At 46.1% G+C, this 12,666-nt stretch overlaps 1 protein-coding gene across 2 annotated transcripts in view; it reads right to left on the bottom strand.

The window, feature by feature from the left end:
* Positions 1 to 12,663, bottom strand: part of EGFR (epidermal growth factor receptor) — a 187,843-nt gene extending 175,180 nt beyond the window's left edge. Inside the window, exon 1 of one of the 2 annotated variants that reach the window (XM_024764359.1) lies at positions 12,579 to 12,663. The gene's annotated coding sequence lies outside the window, so the exon portion shown is untranslated. The remainder of the gene's footprint in view (positions 1 to 12,578) is intronic. The other variant, XM_024764360.1, reaches the window with a different exon arrangement.
* Between the last annotated feature and the right edge of the window lie 3 nt (positions 12,664 to 12,666).

The following is a 12,666-nucleotide window of genomic DNA, read 5'->3' as shown; positions in this document are numbered from 1 at the left end:
AAAGAACCACACAGCAGATCCAGAGATTTTCTGATATATTCCTTGTTTTGTATATTTATATTTTAGTCCCATGTACACATTTTATTTTTCCTGTTTACAAAAAATTGAACATCAAACAGATGGTAGCGAAAATAATAATAACGAATAATAACGAACGTTATTATTGCCTTTTCTAGCATGAAAAAGTCATCCGTCAAATGTTGGTGATGACTAGTCCTAGAATCGCTGGTCGAATGCATTCTTTAGCTTATTATAATAACGTTTAGATTGGAAAAATTACTCATAGACATGATCATTTTGGACACAGAACCAGTGAAATTCACAAACATCCACCTAATGGAAGCCTTTGTTTTCAGGGCAGTTACTCCAAGAGCCCTGAACAATTGGCACATGCGGCCTTTTGACCTCTGGTTTGGTGAGTCCTCTTCACCCCACAAATGTAGTCAATTCTTGGCTGAGGAAGTGTCCTCTTTCCCTGTTTGAGTCAAGAAACCCCAGAACATTTTCCCCATTTAATAATGACATTTTAATAAATGACATACACGTTCCACTTTACAGCACCCCAAATATAAACGGATGCAGATTCTTCAGGAGAAGCAATTCTATACCAACTAGTGGGCACAGAAAATTGATAAGCGACCAGAAGCATCTGCGGCAAAATGACACCAACAACACAGCGAGGACAGTCACAGGCGGCCAGAGGGCAGTGGTCGCACGTCTCTGGAGGTGGCACACACGTGCCGCCGACCTGCAAACGTTCCAGCCGCGTGTGTCAGGATGCACACGACTCCCACCTGTCAGGGCCAGCCAAGACACACCAGGAGGCAGAGGTGTGGGCAAGCGGAGGTCTTCGCGGAAAGAAACTTCACCGATCAAACGCTGAGGAAACTCATCTGCAGACACGCTCCTCCCATCTCACCGCACGAAGCCATTTCCTCAGACAAGAGACGGGCTTCATCATCCCACCCTCTCCCCATCTCTGAGAGACACTGCTGAGTTGGCATTTTGATGGCTCATTTCAAAACCACTGGGTGTTAATTTATTATCATCTGTTACTTTTAAAGCTCCTTTTAAACTCAGCCCATGCCTTTTCTGGCTCGACAGAACGCCTCGTGAACAGGACATGTGACGGTCATGAGATCAGGACTGCGTACTGTTACTACATTACGTGGTACCCAGTGGTTCCCTCTTAATTAAAAAGCGACCTTGTACATAGTGTCCAAAAGTCACCCGGCCTGTGAAACTTCAACAAACATGCACTCAGCATCCCTGCACTCACCACCGTCGCATTGCACCGTGGTTGCCACCTCGGTCTACCTCTCCCTTGCCACCTAGACGAGAGGATGCAAGCCTAGAAGGGGAATAAAGTCCAACATCTCCCCAAAATGAAGTCCAAGGAAGAAAGAAAAAATGCAACAGAAGAACGCACTCCTGAGAACTGTCCCCACCGTGGCATCAAACACCCCATTCTCATTGGCTCCTAGGATGGTTTAGACCTTGAATTTTCAACTGCTTCTTTCCCTGGCTATAGTTTGAATGTTTTGTTTCTGCAACTGGGCAACATTATGACTATTTAGTAGCCGTTGCTCAACCTAAAAAGCTAGCTTTTCTAGCCAAGACTTTAAGGACAATCCCTATGTCATGAGGGAACATGGACTCAGGTACCCACCCAAGTCCTCCATCAACCTGGGGCTTTCTCACTTAATGCCCTCCCCCAGCCAGGGACATCATTAAATGTGCATTTAAACAAGAGAAAGTCTCTGGAGGCCGAAAGTGAAGTGAAAATCTGAGCAACTCATCTGACTGACTCTTTACATTGTCCCGTTTCATCAAATTGCTTAACTGTCTGTTCTGCCTTGGCTGGGCAGACTTTGCTGATTGAAAGTGAAATGGCATAGCTTTTGCCCAAGTAACTTTTGCAAGACTTAGAGGCTCAGTTACTAAAGTGGCCCTGAAATCAATATATTAGCTGCCTGTTCACTGTAAGGGTCTATGCCATCTCAGGCTGCAAAAATCACGTTCTCAGTGACAGCCCCTACACCTGAGTACACAGGCTGCACTGCAGATCAGTTAGTCAGCCTACAGGGACCTCCCTGGTGGTCCAGTGAGTAAGAATCCGCGCTCCCAATGCAGGGGGCCTGGGTTCGATCCCTGGTCAGGGAACTAGATCCCACACGCATGCCGCGACTAAAAAGTCTGCATGCCGCAACTAAACATGCTGCAACTAAGACCCGGCACAGCCTAAAAAATTTTAAAAAGTAAAAAAAAGTATTCAGCTTACATACCGAATTTTCCCTATTTCACTTGATAATTATGAAATATAAACATGCTCTTGGGGAATTTCTGCTGGAGTACTGAAAGTTTCCACTATGTTAGGAATAAACAATAACTGAAAAAGGCTCTTTCCTTTGTAATGGAGAAGAATGAACATGTATCTGGAAATTCTTTGAGGAAAGGTGTCTCTCCATCAATGAGGGGCCCACCCACCGTCATGTTCCTTGTTCCATCCATTTAAACGACACAGCTCCTCAAAGCGGGACAGCTTCATTTTTGTAATAAATTCTCCTTAAGTCCACACTTCCAAGGATGATACTTGCCAGAATGGCTTTGTCTAAAGGGTATGACGTAGACGTCAGCATCCCTGGAGAGCACACTGTTTGTTAAGTGTGTCTCTTTTCATCATAGCTGTTTACACACCCTAATGAACTGAAGTATGTGCTTCATTTAAATCACAGAATACGATTCTTTGCACAACTGTGTAAGTAAATTAGCACACTTTGCCACACGCATTGTGAACTGACCCAACTGCTACATCAAGGTGCTTTCTCCCCTGATTTTTTCTTCAAGTATTTACAGGTCTGGCAAATTTACATAAGCTTACGACTCTTTAAAATAAAGTTATACTTTTAATTTCTAAAGTAAATGTCTTCAAGGCTCATAAATTCAATGCCTGTATCTTATGCAACAGGCTATTACAACATACATATAAGAGACAACTCTCAAAAAATACGTCACAACAAGAGGAAAAGTGGGAAAGGAACAATACAGAGCAGGAATTGTGAGGGGCATTAAAGACAAGTAATAGATGTATAACAGAAATGTTGAGGAGTGCTCTATGTTAGTTTTTTGATTCACAAGCAGGACTAAAAATGATAGGAAGCATCAACAGCGAAGAACCAGGGACATCTCAGAGGAGGGGTAAGGAGTGTGTGCGGGGCATCTGACACGGGTAACAGTGTGTCACCCATGTCAGATGCGTCACCTGTGTCAGATGTGTCACCCGTGTCAGATGTGTCACAGGTGTCAGATGCATCACCTGTGTGACATGTGTCACAGGTGTCATATGTGTCATCTGTGTCAACCATGTCAGATGTGTGACCCGTGTCAGATGCATCACCCATGTCAGATGTGTGACCCGTGTCAGATGCGTCACCTGTGTCAGATGCGTCACCCGTGTCAGATGTGTGACCCGTGTCAGATGCGTCACCCGTGTCAGATGCGTCACCTGTCAGATGTGTGACCCGTGTCAGATGCGTCACCCGTGTCAGATATGTCACAGGTGTCAGATGCGTCACCCATGTCAGATGTGTCACCTGTGTCAGATGTGTCACAGGTGTCAGATGCATCACCCATGTCACATGCATCACCCATGTCAGATGCATCACCCATGTCACCCGTATCGGATGTGTCACCTGTGTCAGATGTGTCACACATGTCGGGAGACAGCGTGTGTTGTGAAGCAGGAAAAGCTCTCGGCACCTAAGTGTTGACTAGCCCAGTAACCATGGGCAAACTGCAGAACCCCTGCAAGCCTGGGTGCCGCACCTTCAAATATGGATAATTTTCTTCATCCCGTTGGGTTGCTGGGAGCCTGGGAAAGATGGATATTAAGGCATTTTGTAAACTGTGAAGTGATGTATAAATGCAAGGTGTCATTATTATTATTATGACATCAATGTTTTAGCATCTAAATTATAGGGACAATACGTTTATTATCGACATGTTTAAATATATATCTTGCATGCATTTAGATTTGCTTTTAATTTCATAGACAGTTCCAGCTGGCAGGAGGCTCAGAACCATCTGGTTTAGTTGTTTTTTGGAAGTTGAAACTAGGAAGGTAGATTCTAATCTGTTTTCTCTTCCTATTGTAACTAACAACAGATTACTGGGCAGAAAATACATTAAGCTACATACTAAGGAAAACTTCAGCAACACCACCTTTAAGGAATGATACAAGAATATGCTTATTTGTACAAAAAAATCATAAATACTGAATGTCTTCGATACTTTCTAACTTAAAAAAATTACATAGTGTATTATTGCAGTCACTCGTCAAAGTTTTTCACTGCAATCTTTTGTCGAAGTTTTCTTTCTCTGCAAACGCTTATTCATAACAGCTTCCAAAAAGAGGGAAAGAGAGAAAGGGAGGAGGAAAGGAAGGACGCAAAGAAGGCAAGGGAGGGAGGACAGATTAAGGTAATACATTATTCTCACTCATAAATATGTTCCATGCATAAAGTCTATTAAAGTATCAGGAAATGGCAAGAGAAAGAAATCAGGAAGTAACTGTAAGGAAAGGTTTCTGATTCTCTATTAACTCTGTAGCAAATCAAAGCCAAGAAAAAGTTCTGAAATGCATTGTATCTAAAAATCAATACCTTAAATACCAACAGGTGATACAATAATGCTTCGACTAGACTACCACCTTTTGCTTTTCTGTCATTCATCTGGACTTAATCAAAAGTAGTGGGGTGTTTTTTTTCTTTTCTTGTGAAAAGAGGTGATAATTTTTAAACTTTCTAATATTATGTTAAAGTATACTTTAGTTAAAAAAAAAAGAAAGGATCTTACAAGTTAGTACTGGAAGAAACTTAAAATAGTTTATCTTGTTCAGCACAGTTTTAGCCCTCTACTCTAGCTTATGATGCATACGAATGAACTAAGAGATACTGCGTAAATGCAGAAAGGGTATGGCAATAAAATCTCCCTACAGACTTCAGGTATTCCACATGTGCTGGTAAATAAGTAAAACCAGGTTTCTGATATCAAAAAAATTTTTTTGCAAAACTTTCTGAAATCCCATTTACAATTATAAGAGATTTCTGGGAACACTTGCCTGTCCTTAAGGACTTGCACAGATCCAATAAATGATTTGTTTTTATTCCAGACACTAAAGTAGAGATGAATTTATGACTGAGGGCAAAGAAACTAAAGCATGCAGTTTTTCACATACATTCAGTTTGTCAAACTGAGAGACTATATGCAATGCATCAGTTTTCTCCAAAACCTAGAGTAAAAGGAAGGAACTTCAGCAAGTGGTCATAATGATAGCATGTGCAAAGGTCTGCAACTGCTAAGGCCATCATGACGTCATCTACCATGTGCAGGCCTGCACGTCTATAGCAGTAAAACCTTCAGGTATCACATTTCTGCGATCAAAATAAAATCCTTCATAAATGCTCTTAAAACAACTGCTAAGTAAACAGTGGTCTAGAACCACTTCCATATTTCCTTCCACTTAAAGGCAGGCATGAGTGCACAAGGGAGCCTTTCGCAGTCACTAATCCCTTGTTACAAATCTGCCTGGTTGTTTCCAAATGAGCTCTGCAAATAAACAGGTAGACCTGTACAATTTTCAACGGTGAATCAGGAAACAGATGTCTTCTAATTCATAAGTGATAGTGGCTCGATTAATCTGAGAGATTTTCTGAGTTCAATGTGATTCAACATGTATTTATTGTGTCTAGAATGATGCAGACTTTTGTTGCCGTTTTATCCTTGCTTTCTGTAGTAGGAGTTAAATAAAGGATCGGACGAAGTCATTTTTCTTATTCACAACAAGTTTTAGGGACAAATCTTGCTATTGGGGAGAATGTTAAAACTATGAACTATAATCCAGATTCTAGTTCAATCCTTCATATCTGGTTAATTTTTAAGAAGATGACCAAATGACCATTTTATTTTTTAAATATAAAATGTGTCAGCTCTCGGGCACTTTACTTTTGACCTTGTAAGTTTCCTTATGCTCATTCAGAAAAGGAACCAGGAAATGCTAAAGCCTTCACCTGTGCATTTATGAAGTGGCCAGCCATGGCGGGCCTGCTGCCGGACTACCAGCCACAGTATCATCTCTCTCTTTTCCCTTCGCGTGGAGACCAGGCAAAAACCTCATTCTCTGAGCTCCAGCTAAATGTCCTCTTTCTGAGACGCTGCCGCTGTCCCAGAGATAGACGCAACCCCTTTTCTGGGCTCCCACCGAAACCCCCATCACGTCTATCATGAGACATTGTGCTACACGTGCCCCCGCTCAGCCCTGCAAACTGTGCATCCAGTAAGGCCGAGCACAGTTCCCGCGTTCCTCGAGTGTGTACCCAGAACCCAGCTCGAGGCCTGCGGGCAGCATGTTAGCAGTTCTCGAACCCTGGCCCCAACCCCCAGTACCTTATTCAGAGGTCTGGGCTGGGGATTCAGGAATGTGCATTTCTCTTAAGTTCAAGGCGCTACTACTGCTGTCTTGGGACATAATCTGAAAGCCACTGTAGTAGACTTCTCGTGTATCAATTCATGAAAAAAATGCAACTCTGAGACTCATTTATTAACGAAATATAAACCAGCCCCTCACTCCTGAGGAAGCTGATGTAATGAGTAAAACATGGGAATCAGAGAACAAAGACAAAATTTCTTCTCTGCCGCAAGCTATACACACCACTTACTCCACTCATCACAACCCCCTAGGGAGTTTTCAAAAGTATGTGCCGGTGTTCCATCCTCCAGAAATTTTGACTGGACTGGCCTAGGGTGCAGCAAGGCACCCTCTTTTTCAGAAGCTCCTTGGTGATTCTAAGGAATGTTCAAAGTGGAAAGGCTGCTTTTTTTTTTAAAAAAAGGAGTCACCTCCCGGTCTTCTTGGTTCAGTCACTAACGTACAAAACCAAGTAATCTGATGCTGTCCTAAATAAGACACGGCGGATTCCCACCTGAGGATGTGCAGTGGCGCACAATTCCCACCGTACTTCGATGCACGATATGTTATTCATCAGTTGCTGATAACCGCCCGGTCAGGCTGCTCACCATAGCAGCCTAGTCCGAAAAGCAGCTGGTGATCTACAACCTGGCCAGGCTCAGTAATGGACGGTGACCGTGAGCATAAAGCAGGCTGGGGCGAGCTGTCCTACAGCCAAAGACAATGCCTGCAATCGAAACGTCTAATAAAACAATGCAAGACCACACGGCTCCCTTGGGCTCCAGACCTGTATGCTCTACTGCCTCCAGGACTTTTCCCATCTGAGCGCTGCAAATCCCACCAATCAACTCCATCCCGCCTGGAGCGTTTGCAGCCTCCGTGAATGGATTTATATCTGTCCAGGCTTCCGAGTCAGAAGCCTGTGTGGCATCCTGGGATTCTCCATTTCTTATACTCGTTACACACAGTTATCAATCAGTTCTACCTCCAGATCTGCCCGAGTCTCTTGTTCTGCAACCTCACTGGTCCTGCCACATCATTTCACCTGCAGGAGTCACCCATCTCCCCAGTGCTACCGTTGCCCCTATAATCCATCCCCCACAATCCTGCTAGAGTCATCTTTCCGAAACACCAAACACGTCACGCCAGTTCCTAGCTTCGAACTCCACGGTGCCCCTCCCTTCACACATAGCTCCCTGCGAACTGGAGGCTCTGCAACTCTCCCTTTCCCTCCCATCACACTGAATCACCAGGGCTCTTCAGGACTTTGCCACTCTTGGCACTTCTCTCGGAATGCCCTTCACATCATACATCATAGTCTCTGGGGAAATACCCATAGCTCTTTGCAGGCTCAAATGAGTAATCCCTTCCATTTGGGGCTATACCTGGCCCCCTCTCCAGGTAGAATTCAAAGCAAGGACTAAATACCAGAAGACCTCTTTATCCTGCATGGAATTCTATCATCGCTCCTGTGACATTTTCACACTTGTTATCTATAGATCTCTCTTCCCATACTTGACTTCTAGACACTTAAGGGCAGGTATCAAGTCAGATTCATTCCTCGAGTTCAAAATGGGGATGGAACAGCACAAACTGTCACCATGGCTCGAACATAAAGAAAAGAAAGCAAATAAAAGCCAAGGCTATAATACATAGCAATACTCATCCTTTTATTCGAAGGAAGAACAACAGTGGTTAACTTATGTAATAATAACTAAATAAACTCAATTAAATGAACTAAATCAAGGCCATGTTTGCTGGCCCCCTAGTAACAGGTGCAATTGTGGCTATAACAAGAACAGTGTACAAGGCATTCTCACCTAACCCTGAGTCCACTAAATTGCAATTTGAGACTCTTGATAATGACAAGTTCCAGACAGAGCCAGAAAAGATACTTGGACTCTGGGTTTTTCCATGAGAACCCACCAAAATGGGATATAATGTGGGGCAGGGAAGGAAACTCTACCCCACACTCAAGCTTTCACAGACGACTTTCTTAAGCAAAAGCTGCTGAAATTTGGTAGGAGTAAAGTTTATTTTAAGCATATGCAACTCACAGATGCTCAGTCAGCAGGGTCAGACATTTGATCTTATACTTCAGCGTCTTCGGAGATTAAAATGTCAAATCCAGTTCTTAGCTTCTAATGAGGCTAAGTAAACAAGCCACCACTGCTCGCCGGCCCCAGCTACCCCTCCTGCCCCAGCTGGCTCAGGGAACTTTCTAGACAACTGAATCGAGTGTTTCTATCTAAACCTGTTGCAAGGAAGCTGGACCTGATGACTCTGAAAATGTGAAAATTTCCGTCAAACCGGTTATTTGGCATAAGTCTCAAAGCCTGGATCCTTGCCCGAATTCAAGCTCACCTGCTTACGCCCATGGGCTGGATGGCAGACTATCCTTAGATGCTGTGCAAAGAGACAACTGTTGGAATTTTCTCAGAAAAGACAAGCTTTTAGAAGGGAGATGAAAAAGAAGGTATGGGCAGAAGCTCTGATGCAAGCGGGAATGACCTACGAGAACAAGCTAAGATGTAAGTTCTGTTCCATGTGTGTTGATGGTTCAGAAATAAGCCAGTAATAATGAACTGAGACCAAAAATGTTTCTTATCATAATTTCGAATGCCCACAAGTGACAGAAGAAAACAAAAATGGGATTTGTTCAGCAGAAATCTGAGGGGCATAATATAATTTTTAAATTGTGTCCACAAGGAAACAACACATGGGTGAGCCATGTTCTAGAACTTGGACCTTTTCTCAAAACATACCTCTGTTGGTAAAACCATAAACCCGTTTCTACTATACTAAGTCAAAATGAAAACACAAACACACACACAAGCACAACTTTCACAGCAAGCCACAGGGCGAGTGCCAGCCGATTTCTTAGGTGTCCTTCAACAAGCCATGTGTCCGCAACACCCTGACCCCGCCCCCGTACCAGGGCTTGGGGCACCGGCATGGGGCCATCTTCTCATAAACACCGTGATCATCAAGGTAATGTTAGAGCTGGCCTGCCACTCCTGTCAAGAAAGTTTCAGACACTAGCTGCTGGTCCTGGAGCTTTGATCAAAGGAAAAACAAAGAGTATTTTCTTTTCAAACAGGGCAGAATTCTTCCTCTTTATTGACACTACCTCTAAAAACATTTTAAAACATGTTAGTGCCATCACATGGACCAAGTCTAATGACACAGGACAATGGATTCTGGCAATCGCCTTCTTCAAACTTCAGAATAAGTTTCTGAAAATCTATGGACTATAAAACTAAACATTTGAAGCCTGAAATGGCAGTCCAAAGCCGATGGGAGCTATCAGCCTGTTACGGCTAGACGGAGCTACCCGGGTGTGGACAGATGACAGACACACAGACCCTGGTCTCCTTTTCAGATCTGAAAAGCGATCTACTAATACTTAATTAGTGGTCCAAAGAACCACTCTGGAAGCAACAACAGAAACCATTAAGATTACCCCTGCACCTTTTAATTCATAAAGTCTGGCACATTCTGTGCACTCCATAAATATTCGTTGAATTGAGCAATGAGGGCTCAAGGACCTGGAGCTGGCAAGGGACATGTCCACCTTCACACAGAGCGGGAATAAGGACACAGGCTCCTGGCCTCCAGGCCAGTACTGAGTGGCAGTCCTCTGGTCTCCTTAGAGGAAGGAGGGTTCACGCTGGATACAATTTGGAATCCCTGAGTCTGTCCTCTTCAATACAGCCCAGACCTACTGAACCAAGGATGTCCTCAGAGGAGGGGCCAGGCAGGCTGGCTTGGCTGGGAATACCACCCAGGATCACTTCCGGAGTAGCGCCTTCACCTTTCCGTTTTGCAAGAGCAAGGGGCTTGCTCAACATCCATCCAGCAATCTCCACGGTCATTGCTCACTTGGTGATCGAGCTCCTCCACAAAAGGTGTCTCCTGAGGACGGGCAGCAGGAATCCAGACCACGCGCCAGGTGGGTTCCCCATCCCCGGTCCTCTTCCTCCCCTGCCAGTTTCCTACATCACACACACCAACAGGGCTCCCCCAAAACCAGAACTCACACAGGACAGCACAGGCAGAGGCTGGGGGAAGCCCTGAGTTTGAATCCTGCCTCTTGCTGGCTGTGGGAAAGTCGCTTCTCTGTACCTCAGTTTCCCCATATATAATGAGAGGACCCACCTCGTATGGTCGATGCAAGGATTAAGAGGACACTTAAAACGGTGTCTGACAGGACCAAGTGCAGGAAGAACAAAAGACACCATATCTTAGAACCAAACAAATCTCTCTAAAATGAGTAAATTTTCTAGAACAGAACTGACCAAATTTGATTGATATGGGTCTTTCACACTTTTTGTTAATAATCTGCCCCTTACACTTTGGTCTTTTTATGTTACTTTAACCCAATGACATTTGCCCACCTACTCTCATTATTCTATCCAGGAGGGTTCTGTTTTAAACAAACACGGGAGTAACAGGCAAATTAAGTGGTATTTATATATTTCTTAGAAACAAATCGCCAAGCACTAACAGTAATGTTCACAGAGCTAACGGCAAGGAGCTGGGAACATTTCTGGAGTGAGAAAAGCGATGCTTTGGAGGCACTCCAAGAGTTTCACTTAAAATAAGGATGGGGTCCCCTTGCCACCTGCCTAGAAGAACCCTATTGTCAACTGATTCAGGCGCAGGACCACAGCCTCCCGGGTTCACAGCATGGAGTAGGGGAGTCCATCAGTGAAAAGACTAATCCCTTATTACTGAAATCACCCCCACGTCCTCGTTCCCAAATTTTTGCAAGACTGTTAAAACTCCAGATGTTCCAAAAGAGCTTTGTAAATGGGCAGGTAATCTCTCCAGAGATTCCACCTCCATTGCCAGTGACTGCCAAACCCAGCTGCCCAACAAAAGCACCGGAGGAGCTTTTTAAAATACAGATGCCAGATCTCACCCCAGCCCAGAGAAATGAGAAAGTCTGCGGGTGGGAGCCACACATCATTTGTTTTGTTTCGTTTTAAAGTCCAAGTGATTCTAATTTGCAACCAAGTTTGGGAACCACTGCTTTATGCCTTAGCGCTCCCACAGCAAAGGCGCTCAGCCCCAAACCCAACTCCCTGTGCCAATGACATCAACAGCAAGTACAGACCTGACTCTCGGAACCCGGGCTGCTCGATCTTGAAATTGTGCAATTAAACCTTCTGAGGCATGTTTCTCGCGTCAAGTGACTTTACGGTCGGTAGTCACGAAGCCAGACTCGCTCATGTTGGGTCTGGGCAGGGCACACATGAACCATGGACATCAATCCTTTTTTTTTTTTTTTTTTTTTAGTTAAGTTTAATATTTTAGTTGGCCTAATGTCAAATTTTTCAAAAAGCTAGAAGACACATCCCAAAGAGAAAAATCTCTGGATTTTGAGGAGGAAAGCGTGCTGTGAGTCCTGTTTTGAAACCGCGGGGCCCCGGCCAGGAAGGGTTCCGCCCCTGGGGCGTTCGCACCAGGACCCGGCTGTCGCGCCGAGGCCGGTCCCACCGCTCCGTCCACTCCACCGCGCAGCGCGGACACGCGGCCCAAAGGCTGCAGGTGGGGACGAGTCTCGGGAGTCCCGGGAAGCCACCACTCACGAGAGCCCACCGTCTGGGAGGGCGCGGACGGCCGGGGGCAGCTCGCGGCGGCAGGGGGGCCGCGGACGGGCCGTGCCGAAGGGAGGGGCGGCCCTCCCAGCCGCGCAGCACAGGTGGCTCGTGTCCGGGACGAGCTCTCAGGGTCAAGGGTGCGCCGGGAGGAGGGCTCGCGGGGTCGGAGAGCCGGCCCGGGGGCGGGGCGCGGGTGCGGAGGGCCGCTCCCGTTCCGGAGGTCCGAGGGGGCGGGATGGACTCCGCGCCTCTCTTCGGACCCCGGGCCCGGGCTGACTGCTGACGCACATGCCGGGACGCACCCGCCCCGCACCAAGCGCTCGCCAGGGCTTCCACCCGGCGGAGGACAGGAGAGCGGACGGGAAAGCCACGCTCCGGGCTCCTCGGCCCGCCGCGCCTCGCGCCCGAGGTGCCCCGCCGCCCGGAACCGAGGCGCGCGTTCCTCGGCGGCCCGGCAGAAGCGCGGCCGCCCAGGACGGGAAGGACGGCGGCGCGGGCAGCCTTACCTTTCTTCTCCTCCAGCGCCGGACTCGCCTGGAAGTGCGCGGCCAGCAGCGCCAGGAGCACGGCGCGGCCCGCTTCGGAGCGTCGCAT

This window comes from Neophocaena asiaeorientalis, unplaced genomic scaffold, assembly GCF_003031525.2.
Source record: "Neophocaena asiaeorientalis asiaeorientalis breed wild unplaced genomic scaffold, Neophocaena_asiaeorientalis_V1.1 scaffold191, whole genome shotgun sequence".
In the NCBI taxonomy this organism is placed as follows: Eukaryota; Metazoa; Chordata; class Mammalia; order Artiodactyla; family Phocoenidae; genus Neophocaena; species Neophocaena asiaeorientalis.
This window is presented reverse-complemented; position numbering and strand designations above follow the sequence as displayed.